At 37.6% G+C, this 10314-nt stretch overlaps 1 non-coding gene across 1 annotated transcript; it reads right to left on the bottom strand.

Moving 5' to 3' along the window:
• Positions 1–9882: 9882 nt before the first annotated feature.
• On the bottom strand, positions 9883–9990 carry LOC127746956 (small nucleolar RNA R71). Its single transcript, XR_008008761.1, has one exon. It is a non-coding gene; the product is annotated as a small nucleolar RNA R71 (small nucleolar RNA).
• Positions 9991–10314: the final 324 nt, after the last annotated feature.

The raw sequence follows: 10314 nt of genomic DNA, 5'->3' as shown, positions 1-10314 counted from the left end.
TAAATGATTGATGCTTCTATCTAGCTTATTTTATGAAATCTTTTTCTTATAATTTTTCCTTGAAACAAGCATTTGATTTTTTTTTCTTTTTTTTTTAGCTTCTCCTTTTGGGTGCTTTGCCCCATGAGTTGATAACAAATCTACGACTTCTAAATGCTTTGTTTTTCAAGTATTACCACTTGATACATAAGCACCACAAGCATTTAATTAGAGGACTTCATTAAGCTCATTTTTTTGTTTTCTTTTCTTGACTCTCTAATCATTGATGCTCAGAGCCTTGAGCTTTGAGGGAGTGCTTTTGCACTTGAGCCTAGCCTTGACTTCTAAGTGTTTTGTTTTCAAGCATTTGGCTTGATACATAAACACCACAAGCACTTAGCAAATAAATTGCCATTGGTACCAGAGCCTTCAGCTTTCTCATTCCTTCCCTTTTTCTTTTCTTTCTTTAATTGTATTTGCTTCTTCAAGGTTTTCATGATTTCAAAAGATTTCACAAAATGTACTAGATGAAAAACTTCAATTAAATAAAATCCAATGCAATTGAGCAACAATTAATCATACTAGCTTTCCAATACTTGTATGCACATGCTAAAATCTTCTTTAATGCCTTGTTTGTTTATGATCATGATGCTTTATTGCTTTTGAATTCACAAAGCTCAAGTTGGTAGTTATAATGCCACAGCAACATATTATAAATCAAAATTCAAGCTATGCTTATTCATACACACATGTATACAGAGAAGGTAAAGACAATCTTGCAATTTATGAAACAAATGAGAGGAAAAGGAACTTTACAACCTTGTAGTTGGAAACAGTTGTTCCGGGTTGAGTGTAGTACCACTCTCTTGCCTTTCCCTCAAGAGAGAATGGGAAGGCTTTTAACAGAATGGAAGTTTCTTCAGTGCCATCACGCTTAACAGTAGAACAAAAAGTCTGAAAATCCCTAAGGTGGTTGATAGGCTCTTGAGCAGGTAGGCCATGAAACTTGGACATCAAGTTGAGTAGTGAAGACTTTATTTCAAAATCCACAGCCACTGCTGGGTGGTGTGCCTGGAATGGTTGTAGTGTAAAATCAGGGGCTCCTTCCTCCTGGATAGTGACTCTCCTAGGTGCTGCCATGTCACCTGCACGTAAATCAACTGGATCAGTAGAGAGGGAACTTGTTTCTTCCTTAGATGACATTTCAGGTTCGTCCTCAGAGAGGACTAGCCGACGCCGAGCTTGCCTTATACGTGAAATAGTTCTTTCAATCTCAGGGTCAAATACTGGCAAGTTTGGATCAGGAAGTAAACGCGTCATTTAACGAAAGAAACGTAAAGCTCATAGTAACAAAATAAAAATAAAAATTGCAATTAAATAAATTCCAATCAATAAATTAGCACACTATTGCAACTCCCCGGCAATGGCGCCAAAAATTGGCGAGTTAAGAAATTATTATAAGAGATACGTTGCAAGTACAGTCCTTAACCAGCCGAAAATCCACTTATCAATTTAGCAGGGTTGTCACAATATTGAAATTAAAATACTGGGAGTATGAATCCCAGGTCGTCTCCCAACGAGTTGCAGAAAGATATGCTATTTTATTAATCAGGTGTTTTCAAAAATGGTTGAGTTGATAAACAGGAAATTAAATCAGAGAATTTAGGTAATTTAAATAAAAGCCTTGACTGGGAGTAGATTAGTTGGAAGCCCTATTCTTGTTGAAGTACTCTCAAGATTAATTCTTAATTGAAGGTTGCTCTGCTTAGTTATCCCTTACTAGGTAAAGGAAAGTCAAGCAAGTTGGAAAGCTATTTCTAGTCACAAGTCCTAATCCTCTCCCTTGGGAAGGACTAGTGTCAATGACTAGAAGGTGATCCAACAATAAACCCAATTACAATTTTTTTCTCTTGAGTAATCCAACTCAAGGTTTCGTTTCAATCTTCTCCCAATCAAGTTATGGAACTACTCACTCATCATAATTATAAACTTCACAGAATCAATGGGGAAAATAAAAGAAGACATAATAAATAATGATAAAAGGGATTAATTAAAAATAAAAATAGTTATGTATTAATAATTTGTGAAAATAATCCAATGTCATCTCTGGAGGAATTAAGAATATGGAAGAATAAATGAAAGTAAAATAACAAATTATAGTGACTAGTACCGGAGGTAGACTCTTCTCCAAAGCTAAAGCCAAAATCTTCAAAATCCTAATTATGAATGTTCAAGTGAGAAAACCTAGGGGAGGAGTAAATTCAGATCTAAAAACTAAAAATAGCTTGGCTCTAATATGTGTTTCTGGGCCGAAAACTGGGTTGAAATCCGGCCCAGAAACTCTGCCAACGACTTCTGAAATTCTGCAGATTGCGCACGTCACGTGGCCGCGTCGTCCACGCGTTCGTGTCACTCAGCGTTTCTCGTACCACGCGTGCGCGTCGTCCACGCATTCGCATCACTCGTGCAGCTTCCAATCCACGCGGTTGCATCAGGTACGCGAGCGCGTCATGTGATTTCTTTCGTTTCGTGCGGTCGCATCATCCATGCAACCGCGTGACTTCTCGCTGGTCATCCCCTCAATTCTTTGTGTTCCTTCCATTTTTGCATGCTTCCACTTCATTCCTTACGCCATTCTTGCCCTATGAAGCCTGAAACACTTAACACACAGATCACGACATCGAATGGTACAAAGGAAGAAAAAAATATATAACTAAAAGATCTTTAGGAAGCAAGTTATCAATCATAGAATATTTTTAGGAAGGAATTGTAAATACATACAAATCATATGAATAAGTGGGCAAAGACTTGATAAACCCACACAATCAAACACAATATGAATCATAAAATAGTGGTTTATCAGCCCAGTCTTGACATAGTTATCAGAAGTGAATCGGTAATCAATCTAGTTAGATGATCGGATCACCATGTCACTAGTTCAACCGGTGGGTCATAATAATAATAATAATAATAATAATAATTCTTAAACATAACTAATGATGCAAAAGAGATAATAAACTAGTCTCTAGTACAAAATACTTTCTCAATTTAAAAAAATAAGAATGAGCAAAAGATAACCCAATCCGTAAATCAAATCCAAGGAGTGATCTCAAAGTCGGCATCTATATCTTCATAGGATAAAAGAATAGGGCAATACTTTAGCAAATTAAAAAGAAGAAAATAGTGATGTTATCCAGCAACAAAAAAATTTGCTCAGTAATATGTTCAGCAGCAATTCAACTTACAACAATAAATTCATCTCAGCAACAGACAGAGAATTCTGAGCAGAGTCCCTCTAGCTTAGCAAATATAGTTTCTGATCTATCTAAGGCCACTCTAAGTTTCATGAATGAAACAAGGTCCTCCATTAGAAATTTGGAGGCACAAGTGGGCCAGCTAAGTAAAAGAGTCACTGAAACTCCTCCTAGTACTCTCCCAAGCAATACAGAAGAGAACCCAAAAAGAGAGTGCAAGGCCATAACCTTACTTGGTGTGGCCGAATACACAGAGGAGGAGGATGACGTGAATCCGAGTGAGGAAGACCTCATGGGACGTCCTCTAGACAAAAAGGAGTTTCTAATTGAGGAATCTAAGGAATCTAAGACTCACCTAGAGAGCATAGAGATTCCACTGAGCCTCATTTTACCATTCATGAGCTCTGATGACTATTCATCATCTGAAGAAGATAAAGACATTGTTGAGGGGAAAGTTGCCCAGTATTTAGGAGCAATCATGAAGCTGAATGCCAAGCTATTTGGTAGTGAGACTTGGGAGGATGAGCCTCCATTGCTCATTAATGAATTGAATACTAAGGTTCAGCACACTTTATCTCAAAAGAAACAGGATTCTGGATGAGGATGAATCCATCATCCTTGGAAGGCCCTTCCTAGCCACAGCAAAAGCTGTGATTGATGTGGACAGAGGAGAGTTGGTCCTTCAACTGAATGAGGACTACCTTGTGTTTAAAACTCAAGGATCTTCCTTTGTAACCATGGAGAGGAAGCAAGAAAAGCTTCTCTCACTGCAGAGCCAACCAAAGCCCCCGCAGTCAAACTCTAAGTTTAGTGTTGGGAGACCACAACCAAACTCTAAGTTAGGTGTTGAACCCCCACATTCAAACTCTAAGTTTGGTGTTGGGAGATCCCAACAATGCTTTGAATATCTGTGAGGCTCCATGAGAGCCCACTGTCAAGCTATTGACATTAAAGAAGCGCTTATTGGGAGGCAACCCAATTTTTATTTATCTATGTTATTTCATTTTTTTAGGTTGATGATCATGTGGAGTCACAAAAACAACTGCAAAAAAATCAAAGAAAAATAAAAAACAACATTAAAAACAGCACATCCTAGAGGAGAAACTTACTGGCGTTTAAACGCCAGTAAGGGTAGCAGAATGGGCGTTTAACGCCCAATCTGGCACCATTCTGGGCGTTAAACGCCAGAAACAAGCACCAGACTGGCGTTAAATGCCAGAAAGAAGCAATAATCTGGCATTAAACGCCAGAAACAGGTTGCAACCTGGCGTTTATTGCCAGGAAAGGAATAAAAGCTGGCGTTTAATGCCAGAAACAAGCAGCAGTCTGGTGTTAAACGCAAGGATTGCACAGCAATGGCATTTTGCACGCCTAATTGGAGCAGGGATGACGAATCCTTGACCCCTCAGGATCTGTGGACCCCACAGGATCCCGACCTACCTCTCCTCTCTATCTCTCCCTCCATCTCCTCCATTTTCTTTTTCTTTCCCTTCTTTTTTTCTTCTTTTGCTCGAGGACGAGCAAACCTTTTATGTTTGGTGTGGTAAAAGCATTGCTTTTTTGTTTTTCCATAACCATTTATGGCACCTAAGTCCAGAGAAACCTCTAGAAAGTGGAAAGGGAAGGCAAAAGCTTCCACCTCCGAGTAGGGGGAGATGGAAAGATTCATCTCAAAGGTCCATCAAGACCACTTCTATGAAGTTGTGGCCAAGAAAAAGGTGTTCCCTATGCAATTCAGCTGGAATTGTCATAGAGGAAAACATCCTCATTGAAGAGGACAAGCCCATCACTAAGAAAAGGATGGAGCAAACAAGAGAGCCCATTCATGGACCTCAAAAAGAGCATGAGGAATTCCCTCATCAAGAAATTCCTGAGATGCCTCAAGGGATACATTTTCCTCCACACAACTATTAGGAGCAACTAAAGATAGGAGCACCAAAATCACTAGGAATGGAGCAACAAAGGCAAGGAAGAGACATACAGGAGCTTAGGCGTTCCATTGGTTCTTCAAGAGGAAGTCGCCACCCTCACTAAGGTGGACTCATTCCTTAATCTCCTTGTCTATCTATTTTTCTGTTTTCGATTTTTATGCTTATTGTGTCATCTATGTTTGTGTCTTCATTACATGATCATTAGTGTCTAGTGTTTATGTCTTAAAGCTATGAATAATTCCATGAATCCTTCACCTCTCTTAAATAAAAAATGTGCTTAATTATAAAAGAACAAGAAGTACGTGGATTTCAAATTTTATCTTGAAATTAGTTTAATTATTTTGATGTGGTGGCAATACTTTTTATTTTCTGAATGAATGATTGAACAGTGCATATTTTTTATAGTGAAGTTTATGAATGTTAAAATTGTTGGCTCTTGAAAGAATGATGAACAAAGAGAAATGTTATTGATGATCTGAAAGATCATGAAATTGATTCTTGAAACAAGAAAAAGCAGTGAAAAAAAAAGTGGCAAAAAAAAAGAAAAAACAAGCAGAAAAAGCCAATAGCCCTTTAAACCAAAAGGCAAGGGTAAAAAGGATCTAAGGCTTTAAGCATTAATGGATAGGAGGGCCCAAGGAAATAAAATCCAGGCCTAAGCGGCTAAATCAAGATGTCCCTAACCATGCGCTTGTGGCATGAAGGTCCAAGTGAAAAACTTGAGACCGAGTGGTTAAAGTCGTGATCCAAAGCAAAAAGAGTGTGCTTAAGAACTCTGGACACCTCTAATTAGGGACTTTAGCAAAGCTGAGTCATAATCTGAAAAGGTTTACCGAGTTATGTGTCTGTGGCATTTATGTATCCGGTGGTAATACTGGAAAACAAAGTGCTTAGGGCCACGGCCAAGACTCATAAAGTAGCCATGTTCAAGAATCAACATACTAAACTAGGAGAATCAATAACACTATCTGAAATTCTGAGTTCCTATAGATGCCAATCATTCTGAATTTCAAAGAAAAAAGTGAGATGTCAAAACTATTCAGAAGCAAAAAGCTACAAGCCCCGCTCATCTAATTAGAACTAAGTTTCATTGATATTGTGGGATTCATTGTATATTCTCTTCTTTTTATCCTATTTGATTTTCAGTTGCTTGGGGACAAGCAACAATTTAAGTTTGGTGTTGTGATGAGCGGATAATTTATACGCTTTTTGGCATCATTTTTACATAGTTTTCAGTATGATTTAGTTAGTTTTTAGTATATTTTTATTAGTTTTTAAGAAAAATTCACATTTTTGGACTTTACTATGAGTTTGGGTGTTTTTCTGTGATTTCAGGTATTTTCTGGCTGAAATTGAGGGACCTGAGCAAAAATTTGATTCAGAGGCTGATAAAGGACTGCTGATGCTGTTGGATTCTGACCTCCCTGCGCTCGAAATGGAAATTTTGGAGCAATAGGAGCCCAAATGGCACGCTTTTAACTGCATTGGAAAGTAGACATCTAGGGCTTTCCAGCAATATTTAATAGTCTATACTTTTCCCGAGTTTAGATGATGTAAATTGGCGTTAAACGCCAGCTTTCTGCCCTATTCTGGCGTTAAACGCCAGAAACAAGTTGCAAAGCAGAGTCAAACGCCAGAAACAAGTTACAAACTGGCGTTCAACTCCAAGGAAGACCTCTACACGTGAAAGCTTTAATTCTCAGCCCAAGCACACACCAAGTGGGCCCGGAAGTGGATTTCTGCATCATTTACTCATTTCTGTACCCCTAGTAACTAGTCTAGTATAAATAGGACTTCTTACTATTGTATTTTCATCTTTGGATTACCTTTTGATCCTTTGATCACATTTTGGAGGCTGGCCTCTTGACCATGCCTAGACCTTGTTCTTATGTATTTTCAACGGTGGAGTTTCTACACACCATAGATTAAGGTGTGGAGCTCTGCTGTTCCTCGAGTATTAATGCAATTACTACTATTTTCTATTCAATTCATGCTTATTCTCATTCTAAGATATTCATTCACACTTCAACCTGATGAATGTGATGATTATGTGACACTCATCACCATTCTCACTCATAAACGCGTGATTGACAACCACTTCCGTTCTACATGAAAACAAGCTTGAATGTGTATCTCTTGGATTCCTGGTCCATGCGTTTGATTGCCTCTCCTGACAACATTCTTGAGATCCGGCAAGTCTAAACCTTGTCTGTGGTATTCTGAGTAGGATCTGGGATAGGATGACTGTGAGGAGTTTCAAACTCGCGACTGTAGGGCGTGGTGACAGACGCAAAAGGATAGTAAATCCTATTCATACACGATCGAGAGCCAACAGTTGATTAGCCATGCGGGAAACCGTAGAGGACCTTTTTCACTGAGAGGATGGGAAGTAGCCATTGACAACGGTGACGCCCTACATACAGCTTTCCATAGAAGGGAGTATGAAGGATTGGATGAAGGCAGTAGGAAAGCAGAGATTCAAGAGGAATAAAGCATCTCCATACACTTATCTGAAATTCCCACCAATGATTTACATAAGTACCTCTATCTTTATTTTACGTTCTATTTATCTTTTGATTATTAAAACTCTATAACCATTTGAATCTGCCTGACTGAGATTTACAAGATGACCAAAGCTTGCTTCAAACCAACAATCTCCGTGGGATCGACCCTTACTCACGTAAGGTTTATTACTTGGACGACCCAGTGAACTTGCTGGTTAGTTGTGCGAAGTTGTGAAGAAGAGTGATATTACAATTGTGCGTACTAAGTTGTTGGCGCCATTGAGATCACAATTTCGTGCACCAGTTGTTTTTCACATGCATTTTCAAAATCATAGTGTTTGAACATTCAAAATTTCTAAGTTTGGTGTCTTGCATGTCTTTCTTTTCTTAAAAATTTTCAAAAATATGTCCTTGATGTTCATCATGATCTTCAAAGTGTTCTTGGTGTTCATCTTGACATTCAAAGTGTCCTTGCATGCATTACTTGTTTTGATCTTGCATTTTTGTGTTTTATCTCATTTTGTTGTTTTTCTCTCTCTTAATTAAAAATAAAAAAATAAAAAATATATATTTTCAAGTAAATAATACATAAAAATGAAGATTCAGAATATAAGGTAGAAGAATCACAGAAAAAAAGAGCTCAATGGCAATAAAATGCCAGTAAAGAGGCACTTTGGGCGTTAAACACCAGAATGGCTATCATTCTGGGCGTTTAACGCCAGTAAAGCTATCATTCTGGGCGTTAAACGCCAAAATGGGCAGCATTCTGGGCATTTAACGCCAGAAATGGCAGCATTCTGGACGTTAGAAAAACGCTCAGTAATGAAGGAATTCTTGCGTTTAACGCCAGCCAGGGTATCTGGTTGGGCGTTAAACGCCCAAAGAGGTAGCATTCTGGGCATTAAACGCCAGAATGGATAGCATCCTGGGCGTTTAACGCCAGGATGACACAAGGGAGGTAATTTCATTTCCAATTCAAAATTTTTTCAAATATTCATGTTTTAATTCATAATTTTAAAATATTATCTTTCCACATTTTCAAAAATCCTTGCTAACAATTAAGGTTTTGATTAAAAAATTGCAAGTTTGTTACTTTCTTGTTAAGAAAGGTTCAATCTTTGAATTTTAGAATCATATCTTTTAATTTTTTGTTAGTCAAGTCATCAATTTTAAAAATCAAATATTTTTCAATCATATCTTTTCAACCATATTTTTTTTAAAATCAAATCTTTTTCAATCAAATCTTTTTCAATCATATCTTTTTAATTTTTGATTTCAAAATCTTTTCTCTAACTTCTTATCTTTTCAAAATTATTTTCAAATCTTCTTCAACTAATTACTATTTCTTATCTTTTTCAAAACCACCTAACCACTTTTCAACTTCCAATTTTCAAAAATTACTAACCACTTTTTTCAAAAAGCTTTTTAATTAACTGATTATTTTAAATTCTAATTTTATTTTATTTCTTTTTTTAATTTTTCGAAAACTCTCTCTGCTCTCTTTTTATTTATTTTATTTAACTAACACTCCTCCTCTACTCATCTAAAAAATTTGAACTCACCTCCTCTCTCTTCTCATTCTTCTACTCCTCTTTTCCTCTAACACATCAAGGAGTCTCTATACTGTGACATAGAGGATTCCACTATTCCTTTTATTCTCTTCTTTTTCATATGAGCAGAAATAGGGATAAAAACATTCTTGTTGAAGCTGATCCTGAACCTGAAAGGACTCTGAAGAAGAAGCTAAGAGAAGCTAAAGCACAACACTCCGGAGAAGTCCTTACAGAGAATTTCGAAAAAGAAGCAGACATGACAGCCGAACCCAACAACAATGCTAGAGATGCAAGGAAGATGCTTGGTGACTATACTGCACCAACTTTCAACTTCTATGAAAGAAGCATCTCAATTCCTGCCATTAGAGCAAACAACTTTGATCTTAAGCCTCAATTAGTTTCTCTAATGCAGCAGAATTGCAAGTTTCATGGACTTCCATCGGAAGATCCTCATCAGTTCTTAGCTAAATTCTTGCAAATCTGTGATACTGTTAAGACCAATGGGTTTGATTCCGAGGTCTACAGACTTATGCTTTTCCCCTTTGCTATAGGAGACAGAGCTAGGACATGGTTAGACTCACAACCTAGAGAAAGCCTGAACTCTTGGGACAAGTTGGTCAATGCTTTCTTGATCAAATTCTTTCCACCTCAAAAGACGAGCAAGCTTAGAGTGGAAGTCCAAACCTTCAAACAGAAGGAAGGTGAATCCCTCTATGAAGCTTGGGAAAGATACAAGCAATTAACCAAAAGGTGTCCTTCTGACATGCTTCCAGAATGGAGCATCATATGTATATTCTATGATGGTCTGTCTGAATCGTCTAAGATGTCATTGGACCATTCTGCTGGTGGATCTCTTCATCTAAAAGCCCCTACAGAAGCCCAGGAACTCATTGAGATGGTTGATAATAACCAGTTCATGTACACTTCTGAAAAAAATCATGTGAATAACGGGATGACTCACAAGAAAGGAGTTATTGAGATTGATACTTTGAATGCCATATTGGCTCAAAATAAAATATTGACTCAGCAAGTGAATATGATTTCTCAGAATCTGACTGGATTGCAAGCTGCATCCGACAGTGCTAAAGAAGGC

Source organism: Arachis duranensis, chromosome 4, assembly GCF_000817695.3.
Source record: "Arachis duranensis cultivar V14167 chromosome 4, aradu.V14167.gnm2.J7QH, whole genome shotgun sequence".
Taxonomy (NCBI): Eukaryota; Viridiplantae; Streptophyta; class Magnoliopsida; order Fabales; family Fabaceae; genus Arachis; species Arachis duranensis.
Note: the sequence above shows the minus strand (reverse complement) of the source record. Positions and strands in the feature narration are given on the sequence as shown.